The sequence below is a fragment of the Sardina pilchardus genome, chromosome 3, assembly GCF_963854185.1.
Source record: "Sardina pilchardus chromosome 3, fSarPil1.1, whole genome shotgun sequence".
Taxonomy (NCBI): Eukaryota; Metazoa; Chordata; class Actinopteri; order Clupeiformes; family Clupeidae; genus Sardina; species Sardina pilchardus.
Window position 1 is genome coordinate 30689334 of NC_084996.1, and position 16221 is coordinate 30705554.

Consider the following 16221-nt stretch of genomic DNA (forward strand, 5'->3'; position numbering starts at 1 on the left):
TACAATAAAGAAAAAAATATTTTCTAGTAAATTCTTACTCTCACTCTCATCTGCCTTGACCATCCATGCTTGCAAGTTACAACACACAACATGGCACCTTTTAAGCCTGCAGACTGATTGCAAATTGAAAAGTTTTGTGAAGCAGTGTCAAACAGGTGCTTCAGTGATTTCATACTGGGCAAGAAGTTTCTAAGAGATGGGAACATATAGTTTCTGTTTGGACAGCTAAAGCAATGGAGTTTGGACTGCTTGAATGACATCTGCGTTAACTGATTTGCAAAAGGGTGTGGGAAGTGTGTCAAAACAATGACAATGGGTTAACTCAATTGCAAGAGGTGTCTTTTGCTCTGCTGAGAGAGTGAAGACTGAGAGGTCACCAGTTTCTTCAACCAGGTCAAAGCAATAAAAAAAAACTGTAAGAGAGGTGACTCCTTTATGACTCGCTTTGGACAAATGCGTCTGCAAAATGACTACAACCATAACCATAACCATAGCCATTTACGCTACAGATCACCAACGCCACAATGGGTGGATTTATCTCTGTAGTTAGACAGCACAATCGTCTATTAGTTATACACACTCTCCTGTGCATAACGAAACTTGGAAGATAGGATTGCGTCTTGCCACATCCGTGCTGATTGTGCTTAATTGTGCTTAATTGATCTGTTTGTGTTCAGTTGGGGGACTGATTGTGGGACCTTTGAACATGTGGGCTTGAAGGCACTCTCCATTGTCGTCACGTCTGTCCATAAACAGGGGTGTGTGAGATTGCGCAGATGCACCTGGGAGAGATAAGGTGGGATAGACATGCGGGACGGGGGTGAATACGGTACAGAAGGGCAGTCGGATATTACAGACAGGGCTTACATAAGCACGCACACACACACACACACACACACACACACACATGTGGGTCATTCTCAGCAACTGGAGTGGGCCAAGGTTGGACAAACAGAACACTAGATTCAATGCCAGCAGTGTAGTCAGAGGATATGTCAGGTCAGAGGAGGGGTGTGTCTGAATGGATGTGTATCTGTAGGTGTTTGTGTGAGTCTGTGCGTTTGTACACATATGTCAGGGCAGGGTAGGGGTGTGTGTGTGTGTGTATGTGTGTTTGCGTTTGTTTGTGTGTTTGTGTGTGTGTGTGTACATGTGTGTCTTTGTGTCTTTGTGTGTGTGTGTGTGTGTGTGTGTGTTTGTGCGCATCTTTGTGTGTGTGTGTGAGTGTGTGTGTGTGTGTGTGTGTGTGTGTGTGTGTGTGTGTGTGTGTGTGTGTGTGTGCACGTGTTGTGTGTGTGGTGTGTGTGCATGTGGTGTGTGTGTGGTGCTTGTGGTGTGCGTGTGGTGTACGCGTGTGTGCGTGTGCATGCGTGCGTGTGCATGTGTACGTGATGTGTGTGTGCACGTGCATGTGGTGTGTGTGTGTGTGTGTGTGCTGTGCGTGTGTGGGTGTACATGTGTGTGTGTGTGTGTGTGTGTGTGTGTGCATGCGCGTGTTAGGTGTGTGCGTGTGTGTGCGTGTGTATGTTGTGTGTGAGCATGTGGTGTGCATGTGGTGTGTGTGTGTGTGTGTGTGTGTGTGTGTGTGTGTGTGTGTGTGTGTGTGTGTGTGTGTGTGTGTGTGTGTTTGTGCGTGTGTGTGTGTGTGTGTGTGTGTGTGTGTGTGTGTGTGTGTGTGTGTGTGTGTGTGTGTGTGTGTGTGTGTGTGTGTGTGTGTGTGTGTGTGTGTGTGTGTGTGTGTGTGCATGTGTCAAGGACAAAGACAGTTGTAACACATTAAAGAGCTGGTGAAGGGCTGGTGAGCTCATCACCAGAGACCCCTATCATTAGAAACTGATTGGTTCAATATACTGTAAGTAAACAACTACAAGACCACTTTGCTTGTAGTACCGTACAACTGTTGTATTAGATAATTCACATATTGTCATGACTTTCCAATTTTCTCCGCTTCTTCAAAGATCTTGATACAAAGTGTTTTTTAGTTAGAACAAGGACCCGACCTGATCCGACCTGACCAACAACTACAAGACCGCTTTGCTTTACACAGAACTGTTATTTGATAATTCACATATTGTCATCACTTTCCAACTTTCTCCGCATCTTCAAAGATCTCCAAATAAAGTTTTTTTTAAAATTATTATTAGAACAAAGATCCGACCCGACCAGCCCATTGTCTTATTTGTATGCACCAATGTGGGCACCCCTGGCCTGGACACATTTAAGCAATGTGGCACGAGTGAAACTGGCATTGCCACGGTTACGAGTGCCATATTTACTTTTTCTACTACCAACAAATCAAGTTGAAAGAATTCAAACTTTTAAATCATTTTTACTTTTATCATAAAATAGTTCCAGTCTTAACATCTCCTTAACATTCCTGTTAAGCCATGCAAACTATAAGATTGATTGAGAGAGGCTATATACGTATGCAAAATATGCTTGCTTATCTTAATGTTCCATTCAAATTGAACATTCCCCTACTCCATTTACTCCTCTTTCTCACTCAGTAACTGTCAATGGTGATGTTATTACACAGAAATGTAAAAGTTCATCTTCAGAAAGTAAAAGTCCTGTCATGTTTTGGTTCTACCTGTGTGCCTAAGCACAGATGATTTCACTACTTAGCTGATCTACCTGGCTTAACAGTTGTGGTAATTAGAATCAGCTGATTGAGTGAAAGGTTGGAACAAAAAAGTGTCTTTTCGAACTTTTACTTTCTGAAGCTTTTACACCTTTGTTATTACACTGCTCTCTCGTTTTGAATGAATGGAATGCAACATTGTAAGAGATTACTATCGGCGATGTCCTGGGATATCGCCACTCATGGAACGCCTCTCCCTCCAATCTGATCATAAATAAATGGGTCAGCAGGATCTGACTGTTGTGTTATCTTTATTATTGCATTTAGTGATGTCTGCTTGGTGCAGGGGCTGGGTCCCAGGATGACTCCCTTTCATGAGCCGAGGAGGAATGCAGCCAAAGATCTCTGCTCATCTCTCCACAAGACTGTGGTGAGCCCGGTGGCAAACAGTGTGGGGAAGCTGAGTCACTGGTTGATACCAGTGGCGAACAATGTGGGGAAGCTGAGTCACCAGTTGTAGCAACAGAGAGGTCCGTCTGGACAGAACAGGTTTATTGGGAAGAAGAGAGGTGCAGTGAGGAGAGTGTGAGAAAGACACATGCAACAGGCTGCTTCCTCTGTCCGTGCGTCATTTTCTGATGCCGCTCCGCATAGCTCAGCGGTTTGGAAATGTGTATCCGTAAGGCAAACGTGATAACAGAACAGCAGAGCTGTTGGAAATCTATTGGTATCACTTCTGCATAGAGCAGCTCGCTGTGCTTCCCCCCTATAGCTCACCCCCGTACTGCACGGCTCTGCTCTAAAACATTAAGTGAACATGGTTATGAGGAAATTGTTTTATTTTGCTGTCAGACTGTCAGAAAGAAGAAAAGGGTGGATTCAAAAACTTAAAAGAAAAAAAATTACAACAACTGTAAATGTTCCCTTATGATTTTTTTTAAATTATTATTTTATTTTTTTTAGCAGTGTATGTTTCCATCATGCATTATGTCAGACCCATGCATGACCCATGACCTATATTGGACTCTTGGGAATCAATATAACATATGGATGTATATCCTTAGGAATGTGCAGATGTAGCAGATCTTTCCACGATATAGTCCACGAGAATCTATATCAATGGAATATCCATGTTGTTTCATCCAATTTAAATTGTGACTTGTATGTCACCCCTAACATACACTCCAAATACAAACATGAAACTTCAGAGTGTTGCCTTTAACTCAAGACCAAGACACACAAAGGGGTTCAAATGCAGTAAGGCTGTCAGTATACCTATAGGGCATTCTGCAAATAATTGTCTAAAATACTTATATGTTATTCTATATTGATCTATTTTTTCATACAGCTTCACAAGACCTGATGCTAGGGCTCAGTTGTGTTTCAAAGTTATATAAAGTGATCTAAAGGGCCGAACTGTGATCAGTTCAGAGAAGTCTGGAATGATCCAGCAGAAAGAAAGAAAAAAAAAACAATATTCCAGCCTCTGCAACTCAGTGTCAGTACTTCACACAGTTACTCTAATTGTTTCCCAAGAATCTTCGTGGAGCTTTTTCCAAAAGCTCAAGCACTGGATTACAGGCCAAACTAGGTGGGAACAGTGGCCTCTGAAGTAGGTGTTGTGCAATTGCAGGCAAACGTTTGAAACTTTCTGTGGAATTATGTGGTTAACTGGATACATACCTTGGAGGTGGCTTCATATGCCATAGCTGACATTCAGATCTAGAATGATATTTATTATAACAGCATGTTTGTTTGTACATTTGTGCAAACTGTAGAGGAAATAACATCACACACCGAAAAGAGAGTAAGTTAGAGGTGTGTGTGTGTGTGTGTGTGTGTGTGTGTGTGTGTGTGTGTGTGTGTGTGTGTGTGTGTGTGTGTGTGTGTGTGTGTGTGTGTCAGGGACAAAGTTGTAAGTTGTAACACATTAAAGAGTATGTGTTGTAACACATTAATTTCTTGTTATTGTCAGCATGCTCTGTAAATACTTACAAGACTTGTAATCTCTTTTTGATAATTAACAGAAATGCCATATCTTTTTTAAAATGTTGTGTGTCAATTAACATGTTTTCCTGGCACTCTATTATTAAGTTAAACATTGCTCAAATATTGTGTGGCTGCTTTCAAAACAGTGATATATGCCAAATAGAAAATCAAAGCCTGCACTGCACATTAGATTACACAAAATGGAGCAATGATTTGCTCGAAGCTCAATTTGCTCGAGTTTGCAGGTTTAACTTGGAAAAAGTGATAAACAGCTGTGATATATTCAAGGAAATAGTTTTGCAACATTAAAATGCTTTCATTTTTGGCAGGGTAAGTGTGAAAGGCATATAAAAGAATCTTTATCCTTTATAATCTGGATCTTATTCCATATTTATTTGCACAATGTATACTGCATACTGAATAGTTTGAACAAATCCTGTTCTTTGAAGTGGAGGACCGTACTTGAGATTACCATTCTAAAACTAGGTTAACTTGTTTCCAAGTCTCATTTTCTGAATGGATGGGTTGTACTGCCTGTTCCCATGTAGCAATTACCCTATAAACCTCAAATAGGATTCAATGTGTGAAATCCTTTACATATGCCAAAATTAGAGAATTAGTGAGCTTTGGTACTTGATGCCTGTTTTGCAACTACACTTGCATTACACTATTACTACAGCAGAATTATGCATCCGTACAAGAGTTTATAACAAATCTTTTGTCTAACGTTTGTCTAACGTTTAGACCTTTACTTTTGTACAGCTCTCTCACACTTGATAACCAGCTCACAACAAGCCACGAAACCTCTGCTCTAATTCCCTATTAACCTCAACTGAAGTTCTATGTGATGGACCTCTGAAGTTTCATGCTTTTGTTGGTCCTTAAAATACCAGGTGAGAGGTTACTATGGCCCCCCCGGAACACTTCCAATAACGTTCCAGATGAACCGTCGTAACAGCAGAAATGAATCACTTCACATAAGTACCATCCTGACATTGCTGCCACTGAACAACTGTCGTGCCCTGATAGGATACCTGAAATAGGCATATAGCGTCAATGGGTGTTTGTACCATGTCAGGTTGGGGTACGAACTTTGAGGAACTTTCCGGAACACATGCCCCGCTTGCCAGCTCCCACTCCCAGCATGCCAGCTGTCATTCCCTTGGCTGAACAACAAAACTGATAGTCAACACGTCACCCTCTGAGCCACTATGCACTACAGAATTCCAACAGAGAGAGAGTGTGAGAGAGAGAGAGAGAGAGAGAGAGAGAGAGAGAGAGAGAGAGAGAGAGAGCAGATCAGAGGGGAGAGAAACAGAGGATGGTGGGACAGTAATGACACGAGTCGTGCCATAAATATGAGGCCACTTGACACCCGTCCACAGCCCTGGCTACGCACTTTGTAACAGTTGGGACGTGTGCTTGGCCTGTTTACCAGTAGTGATGATGCACAGATCACAAGCAGTGCGGGAAAGAGCCACCCTCACATGGTGGATGGGACACAAGGTACAGATAAATCAGTCAACAAACTATGTCGGGCAAACCGTGCAGCCTAGAATAATGCAGCCATACATGCAGCTATGTAGAGTACAGTACATGCGTAAGTAGTTAATTAGGTGAAGGGTCAAGCACACAGAACACGGGAGAAACAATGACCAATCTATACATTAAACATCTGCCAGGAAATAAATGCACTATTGGGACTCCTGTACAGTACTAGTGCTGTGATCTTGACAGGGTGAATAAATTATGCTGCTATGTTGGACATTTCTAAGTTACCATTGGAATATTTTAATGACCCTATACATTCACAATACCTTTTATTTTAAAACAGAATAGACATCCAGACATAGCTGATGTACAGACTGTCTGGATGAATGGTTATATACTGTATTAAGTATGTGTGATGACCATGGCATTGCTGGGTCATGATTTATTGACAATCAAAAACAGTGACACACTGAAGCTAAACAGTGACATACTGAAGCTAAAGGCGAAACTAGACTCTAAAGAGTGCATGGCTGCCCCCATGTGTGACTGGACTAAATGACTGCAGCACAAGAATGCTATACTGGAACCGTGTATTTCAAACGATTTTGAGACTTGGGACTTCAGATGTTTGCAGATTCCTCCCCCATGTGGCCAATTTATTAACTGCATCTCTGTGTGCATCACATTGATGTTTAAAGAGACCCTATGCAACTTTTTCATAGTCATAAAATCGCTTAGAAATCGTTGTTTTGCTTGACTGACCACACCAGTTTTATCGAAAATAGTAATATTTCCTCCCACCCCCAGTGTCCCTATCCGCTATTACAGCCTTGCAGTTTGTGCAGGAGGCGATCGCTCCTTGTTTACATCTGGAAGTATGAGATGTGTAAGGAACAAGAAGAACCACGCTTGGAATTTATGTATACAGCCTATATATGTATAAATATACACGCTAAAGTTGTAGGGGAAGCTATGCAGAGAAATATGCAAGTATAAAACGGGGGAAAACGAAAAGCGAAAACGAAACCGGAGATGAAATCGCCAATCCTGCATAGTTTATCTTTAAACTAATCTCAAACACCATCTGTGTCACAACTTCAGCCACAAAAACCTGGGTCTCCTGAAGCACTAAATAAATGATGGTACGCTACGAGAAGGCATCGCCACACTGCTAAACCATTTACACACATTTCAGACTCGGTTTTAAGTAAAACTGAGCAATGAATCTCAGTCAATTCGGTGGGATGTCCATGGCAGTTCAAAGGTAATGGTCACTTAATTGTCTAAAACAGCCTAAAACGTGTACAACACTTCCAGGCCAGCCATTGGTATCTCTGGTCATCTTTTATTTTTGAAAAGAAATAACATTTCCGTGCAACGTAAAGATGAAGTAGCCTATGTTGCATCTCACAGAACGTCCTCTCTCCTCCCATAGTTTAGTGAAGCCACCAGTTTTTTCCATCTGAATGTTTTTGTTGACAGCATATGTGAGATTCATTCTACATGTGAAATGTGACTAGGCCTGAAAAGTAGGCCGAGCTCAGTGTTACGCAATGAGACCAGACAGGTGGGGTGCAACAAACAGGAGGAAATGTTTCTTTTTTGTACCTGTCTTTATTAATGCCTTTCTCTCTTGACAATGAACAGCAATCATTCAAAACAAAATAGTCACACACAAACATAGAGTCTTAAACAGGCCTACATACTGTATGTATGGAGACGAGAAATGTAACATGAACCACAATGCAAAAATCACATTAAAAGTCACCTAGGATTCCTCATACTTTAGTAGACAACAACAGAGTTCAACAGGGTTTGTTCAATCTCATCTCTCAGTGAGGAAAAGTGTAACTTCTCTGGTACACCCAAAGCATACAATACCACGTTTTCTTAGCCTGGCCCCCACCTGACTACGCACTTCCGCTCATTTGCATCTCTCTTCATACTCCGTCTGGTATAGCGTGATCCAGCTTGGTTTACTCCGGCAAATGCATCTCCGCCCAATCAGCGAACAGAGGGTGTTCCCAAGAGCGATTGCATTTAAGTTTCAAGCCTATTTTAATCGTTGTGTCCCCGTGGTTATCAGACGTCATTGCCAAACATTAGTGATTGAACTCCAGTGAATTCAAACTTCAGACAAGCGTCCACAAACCAGGAAATAAACATTTGCCAATGGAGCTAGGCCAGACTCTCAGTGAAGTGGTCTCCAGGCTAACGCTTGCATGAATGACCGAGATGCCACTCCCCTGATTATTACCATCAGTGCACCATCAAAATTCATTTGAAGCCATTATTTTTAAGGGAAAATGAGAATGAGAGCTATTAATTTGATACAGTTACATTTCTTACAGTTAAGAACGTTCTTAAGTTCTTAAAATTTCTGCATCAGCAACGAGCCAGAGAAGGTAATAGTGCGTGTAGTAGCAGTGGCCCAGGCATACCCTGCGTTTTGGACCACAGTGACTTGATCATTCTGTGCCAGCTCAGTCATGTAGGTGCACATACTACCTACAGTGGATTTTTTACTAACTTGAGAATGGCACAAAACCTTAGCCACACCATTAACCTGCAGCCACCAGGCATTGTCTGGGTTATTTCTGGCACTCTGGAATGAGAAGAAGAACTGGTAGATTCCATGCACTGGAGCAGTGAAGATGCCTGAGGACCCGCTGAATGCAAAGCCCTCATTCAGGGTGACGTCACTGAAAAGGATTGGGTTGAGGCTTCCATCGATTGATGCTGGGTGTGCAGCATAGAAGTGCACTGCTTTGGATACTAAATATAAAAAAAATAGAATGGACATACAGATAACCTATAAAGAAGGTCATCTTCTGTATGGCCAACATTTCTCTCTCTCTCTCTCTTTCTCTCTCTCTCTCTCTCCATTTGCCTGATTTGTATAACATCACAAATGACCATCACAAAGCAATGTAAAGAACCCTAACCCTAACCCTATAACCCCCTAACTCTTTCTTCAGTCAAAGAAAGATTGTTGAGCTGGAGTGCTACCTGGAAAATGTGGTGCTAGATGGTACTCTTTGGTCAAAGGCTTAAGGCAGTCCAAACAATTTAAAGATACCCTACGTTTTTAATCAATGAATTGCCAAGTAGAATAAAGGCTTTTTAACATTTCTACTAGATGAGTGCCTTGGTATCTTTCTTCAGTCAATTGCATTTGAATTCACTGATGCACAGACACATTTTAGATGGGTATATATCTAAATGAAAGTTTTGAAATTGTTACCTGTAGTTGGTGTCTTAGAAAGCTCCACATTGGTGTTATCATCCTAGTATAAAAAATGATTTAAAAATGTTAATCTGTTTACCTATTGGGACGGGCATGCCCTACAGTAGGTTATAGCGCAAGAGTTTCTCTGCAGTCGCAACATTCAAGGAAAATATAACTCGGCATTTACTCACATTGGATAGGACTGGTCTGATTTCACATATGAGTGAAATTAGCATCACTTGAACTACTTTCATTTCCATGTCAACCTGTGAGAAAATACAAAAAAACCACAATTGTAGATTATTAGGAAATGCTGTTAATCAAATGCATGTGAAATAAATTACTATTTTAGAAGATTCTTTTAAATCACCTTTCTGTTAACAATCACAATATAATACAATGACACTTAGACTGACAACATAATTCTAGACCAGGTTGTATATATATGCAGTTTCTCACAAAGTAAATATTTACTCAGTCAATAACATTTATTAATAGGTCAACTCACTTATTATGTTCAAAACCATTTCCTTTCGACCTTTGTATACAATCTCACCAAAGTGGTTGTATTAATATTTAACTGTTCAGACACCTGCAAGATATGCATTAACTAGATTAATATGACCGCTGCTCAGTCCTGACTCCCTGCTTTTAAAACGGGAACTTTACTGGATCTACACATTGGACACTATGGCTTCTATAGGGTAAAATGAAGAGTTCAGTATTAGACCCTATAGATCAAATAGCTTCCCTCATTGTGGAATGTTGTTTCATACTGGAATGTGATTTTTGTGATTTTAAAATGTGTCTCTCCATACTGAATATATCTTGCATGTGATGTAAAATTGTAGTCTCCACAATGAAGAAGTAAACACTGCTTGACAAGCAAGTGGCCTTGATCATATGGTCTACTTGCAAATATGATGGCTATTTGAGGCCTGAGGCACAGTAAAGTGATGCTTGATGGGTTACTAAAATATATCATATATATCAAGGGAAGAGCATTTGGAGGGGGGGGGGTGTAATGGGGTGTGTGTGTGTGTGGGGGGGGGGGGGGTGATCTATTTCATCATTCACATCTCAATTTCTCAACATCCCCAACCACAGTTTCTTAAGTGGTGGGTTGAGACCTATAAGTAGGTCATGGGGTCATTCTGGGTGGGTCGCCCATTTCAAGTGCTACTTTATCACATCTAATATCGGATTTACCTTTATTTGTATGTCAGTGGTTGCCATGGACATAGACAATGTTAATGTGACGGGTCATGTTAGACATCCTACATGCACACACACAAACACACACACACACACACACGCACACGCACACACACACACACACACACACACACACACACACACACATAAAAACAAACACACATGCAGGCAAGCAGGCACGCGCACACAGTCACGCACACACACACAGACAAACACAGAAGCAGAAGCACAGATATACACAAGAAACAAACACACACTGTCTGCACACTCATTTACGAGCACAAAAGCAGCGGATGAAGTAGGTGATGGAGACAAATTGACAAGCATGATTTATTTTTGTGGAGAGAATGTGTAGAACTGGGCAGTGGTCATATCTTGTACCGCTCTGCGATACATCTTGTTCATGTTATCATTGGGGCTCTCAACCTGCTAAAATGGACCATTTTATTCTCCAGCCTAATTATAAGGTTGTAAATGCTGCAAAATAACATCTGAGCTTTGTTTTGACAGACCATTGCATACCTTTTTTGGTAAGTACTTCAAATACCACGTGACAGTTAACTTGGGCCTCAAGGGACACTCCTCCTGAGTAACAATTGCGAGAAAAGAACATGTCCATTGAAGTTACTCAGGAACTGTAGAAACAGCAGATATGGATCACTTGACATAAATACCACCATGACATTGCCCCTTCTGAACACCTGTTGTGTCCTGATAGGAAACCTGAGATAGGCATATACCGTCAATGGGTGTTTGCACCATCATGTCAGGTTGGGGTACGAACTTTCCGGAACACATGCCCCCCTTGCCAGCTCCCACTCCCAGCACGCCAGCTGTCATTCCCTTGGCTGAACAACAAAACTGATAGTCAACACGTCACCCTCTGAGCCACTATGCACTACAGCATGCCATCAGAGAGAGAGAGAGAGAGAGAGAGAGAGAGAGAGAGAGATTGATGTCTTTCTTTAGGTAAACGTATACTTATTTGTCTTTGCTATACAGCAATAGTGCACTTCTTTGCTGCACACCCAGCATCAATCTCTGGAAGCATCAACCCCGTCCATTTCAGTGACGTCACCCTGAATGAGGGCTTTGCATTCAGCGGACACACAGGCATCTTCACTGCTCCAGTGCATGGAATCTCCCAGTTTTTCTTCTCATTCCAGAGTTACAGAAATTACTGGTGGCTGAAGGTGAATGATGTGCATAGGATTGCGTGCCATTCTCAAGTTATTGTGGGTAACACTGTAGGTAGTATGTGCACCTACATGACTGAGCTGGCATATATTGATTAAGTCAAATCACATTACTTTCTCTGGCTCGTTGCTGATGCAGAAATCTTGAGTGTCATCAACTGTATGAAATGTAGCACATACTGTACAACAAGTCAATAGCTGTCATTGTTAAAGCAACAAAATGGAACAATTTTCCCTTCAAAATAATGGCTTCAAATGAATTCTGATGGTGCACTGACTGCAATAACAGGGAGAGTGGTGTCTCTGTTGTGGTCACTGCACACCTGAAACACATGGTACTGCATCTGCTTTGGTGTATCATAGATGTGACAGAGTGGATAAATATGAGGCCACTTGACACCGGTCCACAGTCCTGGCTACGCACTTTGTAACAGTTGGGACGTGTGCTTGGCTTGTTTACCGGTAGTGATGATGCGCAGATCATAAGCAGTGCGGGAAAGAGCCACCCTCAGATCACAACAGGTGCGGGAAAGAGCCACCCTCACATAGTGGACAGGACACAAGGTACAGCTAAATTAGTCAACAAACTGTGTCGGGCAAACCGTGCAGCCTGGAATATGCAGCAACACATGCAGCTATGTAGAGTGTAAGCGTAACTGGTTCATTAGGTGAAGGGTCGTGCACTCAGGAGACGGGGAAAATGATAACTAATCCACATGAAACATCTGCCAGGAAATAGACGCACACGCACTATTGGGACTCATGTACAAATATTGTGATCTTGAAATGGTGAATAAATTATTCTGTGCTATTTTGGACATTTCCAAGTTGCTACTGGAATACTTTGATATTATAGACCTACATTCAAATTACCATTATCATTCATTTACCATTAATCTACCATACCATTCAAAGTGTCATAATTTAAGCCTTTTTTGAATCTCCTTTCTGTGTTGCAATGTGACTCAAGTTATAAATGCTCAATTTCTTATTTTTATTCACTTGTGGTGAATACAGAGACAAAAGACAATAAAGCCCCATTATGCAAGAATTGGTATTCATTTCCCCTTGTTGTGACTGTACTGGATACCCAAAAGGTTCAAAGGACCTGGGCTGATTTCACATATGAGTGAAATTATCACTGCTAGAACTACTTTCATGTTTATGTCAACCTGTAAGAAAATCCAGAGATTCCACAGTCGTATATTAGGATATGCTGCTTCCAACTATGTTTGACATAAATAAATCATAATTTAAGCCTTTTTTGAATCTCCTTTCTGTGTTGCAATGTGACTCAAGTTATAAATGCTCAATTTCTTATTTTTTATTCACTTGTGGTGAATACAGAGACAAAAGACAATAAAGCCCCATTATGCAAGAATTGGTATTCATTTCCCCTTGTTGTGACTGTACTGGATACCCAAAAGGTTCAAAGGAAAGTCTATTTGGTGTACATCAAAGGCAACGACTAAAAACATACCCAGTGCTTCAGAAAGTGAGAAAACTGTCACGTCTCTACATCAAAGCAAATGCAGCAGATTTTATTTGTCACATACATATAATGCAGTGAAATGTTACAGTCGGCTCCATGCTAGGTAAAAAAAGAGGCATACAGTACAAACTAACCTAGAACAGAAACAGAACCAACCCACCAAAACATTAACAAGCAACAACAACAACAACAACAACATTAACAAAAAGAACAATATTACACAAGATATTAAATTGTGTTTCAGGCCTGCAGTGACCACAACAGAGACACTCTCCCTGTTATTGCAGTCAATGCACCATCAGAATTCATTTGAAGCCATTATTTTGAAGGGAGAATTGGTACATTTTGTTGCTTTAACAATGACAGCTATTGACTTGTTGTACAGTATGTGCTACATTTCTTGCAGTTGATGACACTTAAAATTTCTGCATCAGCAACGAGCCAGAGAAGGTAATAGTGCGTGAAGTAGCAGTGGCCCAGGCAGACCCTGAGGTTTGGCTCACAGTGACTTGATCGTTCTGTGCCAGCTCAGTCATGTAGGTGCACATACTACCTACAGTGGATTTTTCACTAACTTGAGAATGGCACACAACCTTAGCCACACCATTAACCCGCAGATGCCAGGCATTGTTTGGGTTGTTTCTGCCACTCTGGAATGAGAAGAAAAACTGGTAGATTCCATGCACTGGAGCAGTGAAGATGCCTGAGGACCCGCTGAATGCAAAGCCCTCATTCAGGGTGACGTCACTGAAACGGATTGGGTTGAGGCTTCCAGAGATTGATGCTGGGTGTGCAGCATAGAAGTGCACTGCTCTGTAGACTAAATAGCAAAGACAAATATATGTGTTTACCTAAAGAAAATCTCTCTCTCTCTCTCTCTCTCTCTCTCTCTCTCTCTCTCTCTCTCTCTCTCTCTCTCTCTCTCTCTCTCTCTCTCTCTCTCTCTCTCTCTCTCTCTCTCTCTCTCTCTCTCTCTCTCTCTCTCTCTCTCTCTCTCTCTCTCTCTCTCTCTCTCTCTCTCTCTCTCTCTCTCTCTCTCTCTCTCTCTCTCTCTCTCTCTCTCTCTCTCTCTCTCTCTCTCTCTCTCTCTCTCTCTCTCTCTCTCTCTCTCTCTCAGCATTCACATCAGTTTTCACTAAATCTTATATGTGCTACTTGTAAAAAAAAAAATAATATCTCATTATAAATTTAAGTTATCAAATTGTTACCTACATGTCCTTGTGTTAAGCTCCACACTGGTGTTGCCATTCTGAAAATGATAAACATTTTAATGTTATTCTAAATACACATTTGGCATGGGCTATAGTTTGCACATCTTGTAGCACACCAGTTTCTTTGCAGTCACATTCCAGGAAGAATATAACTTGGCATTTACTCACATTGGATTGGACTGGTCTGATTTCACATATGAGTGAAATGATCACTGCTAGAACTACTTTCATGTTTATGTCAACCTGTAAGAAAATCCAGAGATTCCACAGTCGTATATTAGGATATGCTGCTTCCAACTATGTTTGACATAAATAAATCATAATTTAAGCCTTTTTTGAATCTCCTTTCTGTGTTGCAATGTGACTCAAGTTATAAATGCTCAATTTCCAAGACTATACAGTGGAGTTTAATCTATTTGTTTATGTGGAGATATAAAACAATATGCACAATACCTGTTGGGAGTCCAGAGTATCTCACTTGCTGGTCTGATTGTCAGAAAATGAACGACACTTATGACAGCAGAATTCTTGTCCAGTTGTTATATTTATGCAGTTTCTCATAAAGTTAATATATTAGCCATTTTTATTACTAGTTTAACTTGATTTTATCCAAGGTCATTTCCTTTTGACCTTTGTATTTAGAATCTCCAAAGACAGATTTGTAAATATTAGGCAAGTGTTTACTCTGATATGCATCCAAGAGCATTTCCTTTTGGAACTTTGAACATCTTAAACTCTCTACAAAACAAGGTTGTAAAATGAGACACTAAGATTAGTTTTAAACAATGGAATAATTTTGATATTAGTATTAGCCTCAGGCTTGACCTAAATGCTGACAATAAACAATATTTCTCAACATTTTGAAAATGTTAATAAGCCTTTATATAGCTGGTAAAACAAAAAAAGTCGTCCCAAATTGAGGATGCAGTAACTTTGATCTCTGTGTATCTACTGTATCTTTAACTGCGTGACCATTACATGCAGTATGAAGGTTAAAGGCAATTTCCTCACAAACAAACACACGTGAGTCATTTTTCCTCAGCTCAGCAACTTCAGGATGATAATAGGTATTTGTGACAGGTAAGTAATAGCCTAAACTTTATTGCCAAAAGTATTGGGTCACCTGCCTTGATTCGCATATCAACTTAAGTGACATCCCATACTTAATCCATAGGGTTTAATACGATGTCAGCTCACCCAGCTAAAGCAGCTTGACCTCTTCTGGGAAGGCATTCCACAAGGTTTAGGTGTGTTCATGGGAATTATATGATAGTCAATTCCTCCAGAAGCACATTTATGAAATCAGACACTGATGTTGGATGAAATCACACACTGATGTTCATCCACACCAAACTCTATCATCCATGTCTTTATGGGCCTTGCTTTGTGCACAGTCATGTTGGAACAGGAGGAGGTAATCACCGAGCTGGGCTTGGCCCCTAGTTCCAAGAAAAGGAACTCTGAATGTTTAAGCATAAACCAATTTCAGTCATTTGTAGTATCAGAAAGTTCAAATGGGTAGGGCATAAATTGTCCATTAGTAATTAACCAGTTGATGACACTCAACATTTCGCCATCAGCAACGAGCCAGAGAAAGTAATAGTGCGTGTAGTAGGAGTGGCCCAGGCATGCCCTGATTTTTGGCCCACAGTCACTGTATCATTCTGTGCCAGCTCAGTCATGTAGGTGCACACATACTACCCACAGTGGATCTGTCACTAACTTGAGAATGGCACAAAACCTTATAGCCACATCATTTACCCTCAGATACCAAGCACTGTTTGAGTTATGTCTGCTACTCTGGAATGAGAAGAAAA

At 41.0% G+C, this 16221-nt stretch overlaps 2 long non-coding RNA genes across 2 annotated transcripts; both read right to left on the reverse strand.

The window, feature by feature from the left end:
* Nucleotides 1-7429: 7429 nt before the first annotated feature.
* On the reverse strand, nucleotides 7430-9703 carry LOC134077288 (uncharacterized). The gene is made up of 4 exons (XR_009938675.1): nucleotides 9661-9703; nucleotides 9482-9556; nucleotides 9306-9348; nucleotides 7430-8836 (listed from the first exon to the last, which is right to left on the reverse strand). It is a non-coding gene; the product is annotated as an uncharacterized LOC134077288 (long non-coding RNA).
* A 3524-nt stretch (nucleotides 9704-13227) lies between these two features.
* On the reverse strand, nucleotides 13228-14919 carry LOC134077289 (uncharacterized). Its single transcript, XR_009938676.1, has 4 exons — nucleotides 14858-14919; nucleotides 14573-14647; nucleotides 14406-14442; nucleotides 13228-14013 (listed from the first exon to the last, which is right to left on the reverse strand). It is a non-coding gene; the product is annotated as an uncharacterized LOC134077289 (long non-coding RNA).
* Between the last annotated feature and the right edge of the window lie 1302 nt (nucleotides 14920-16221).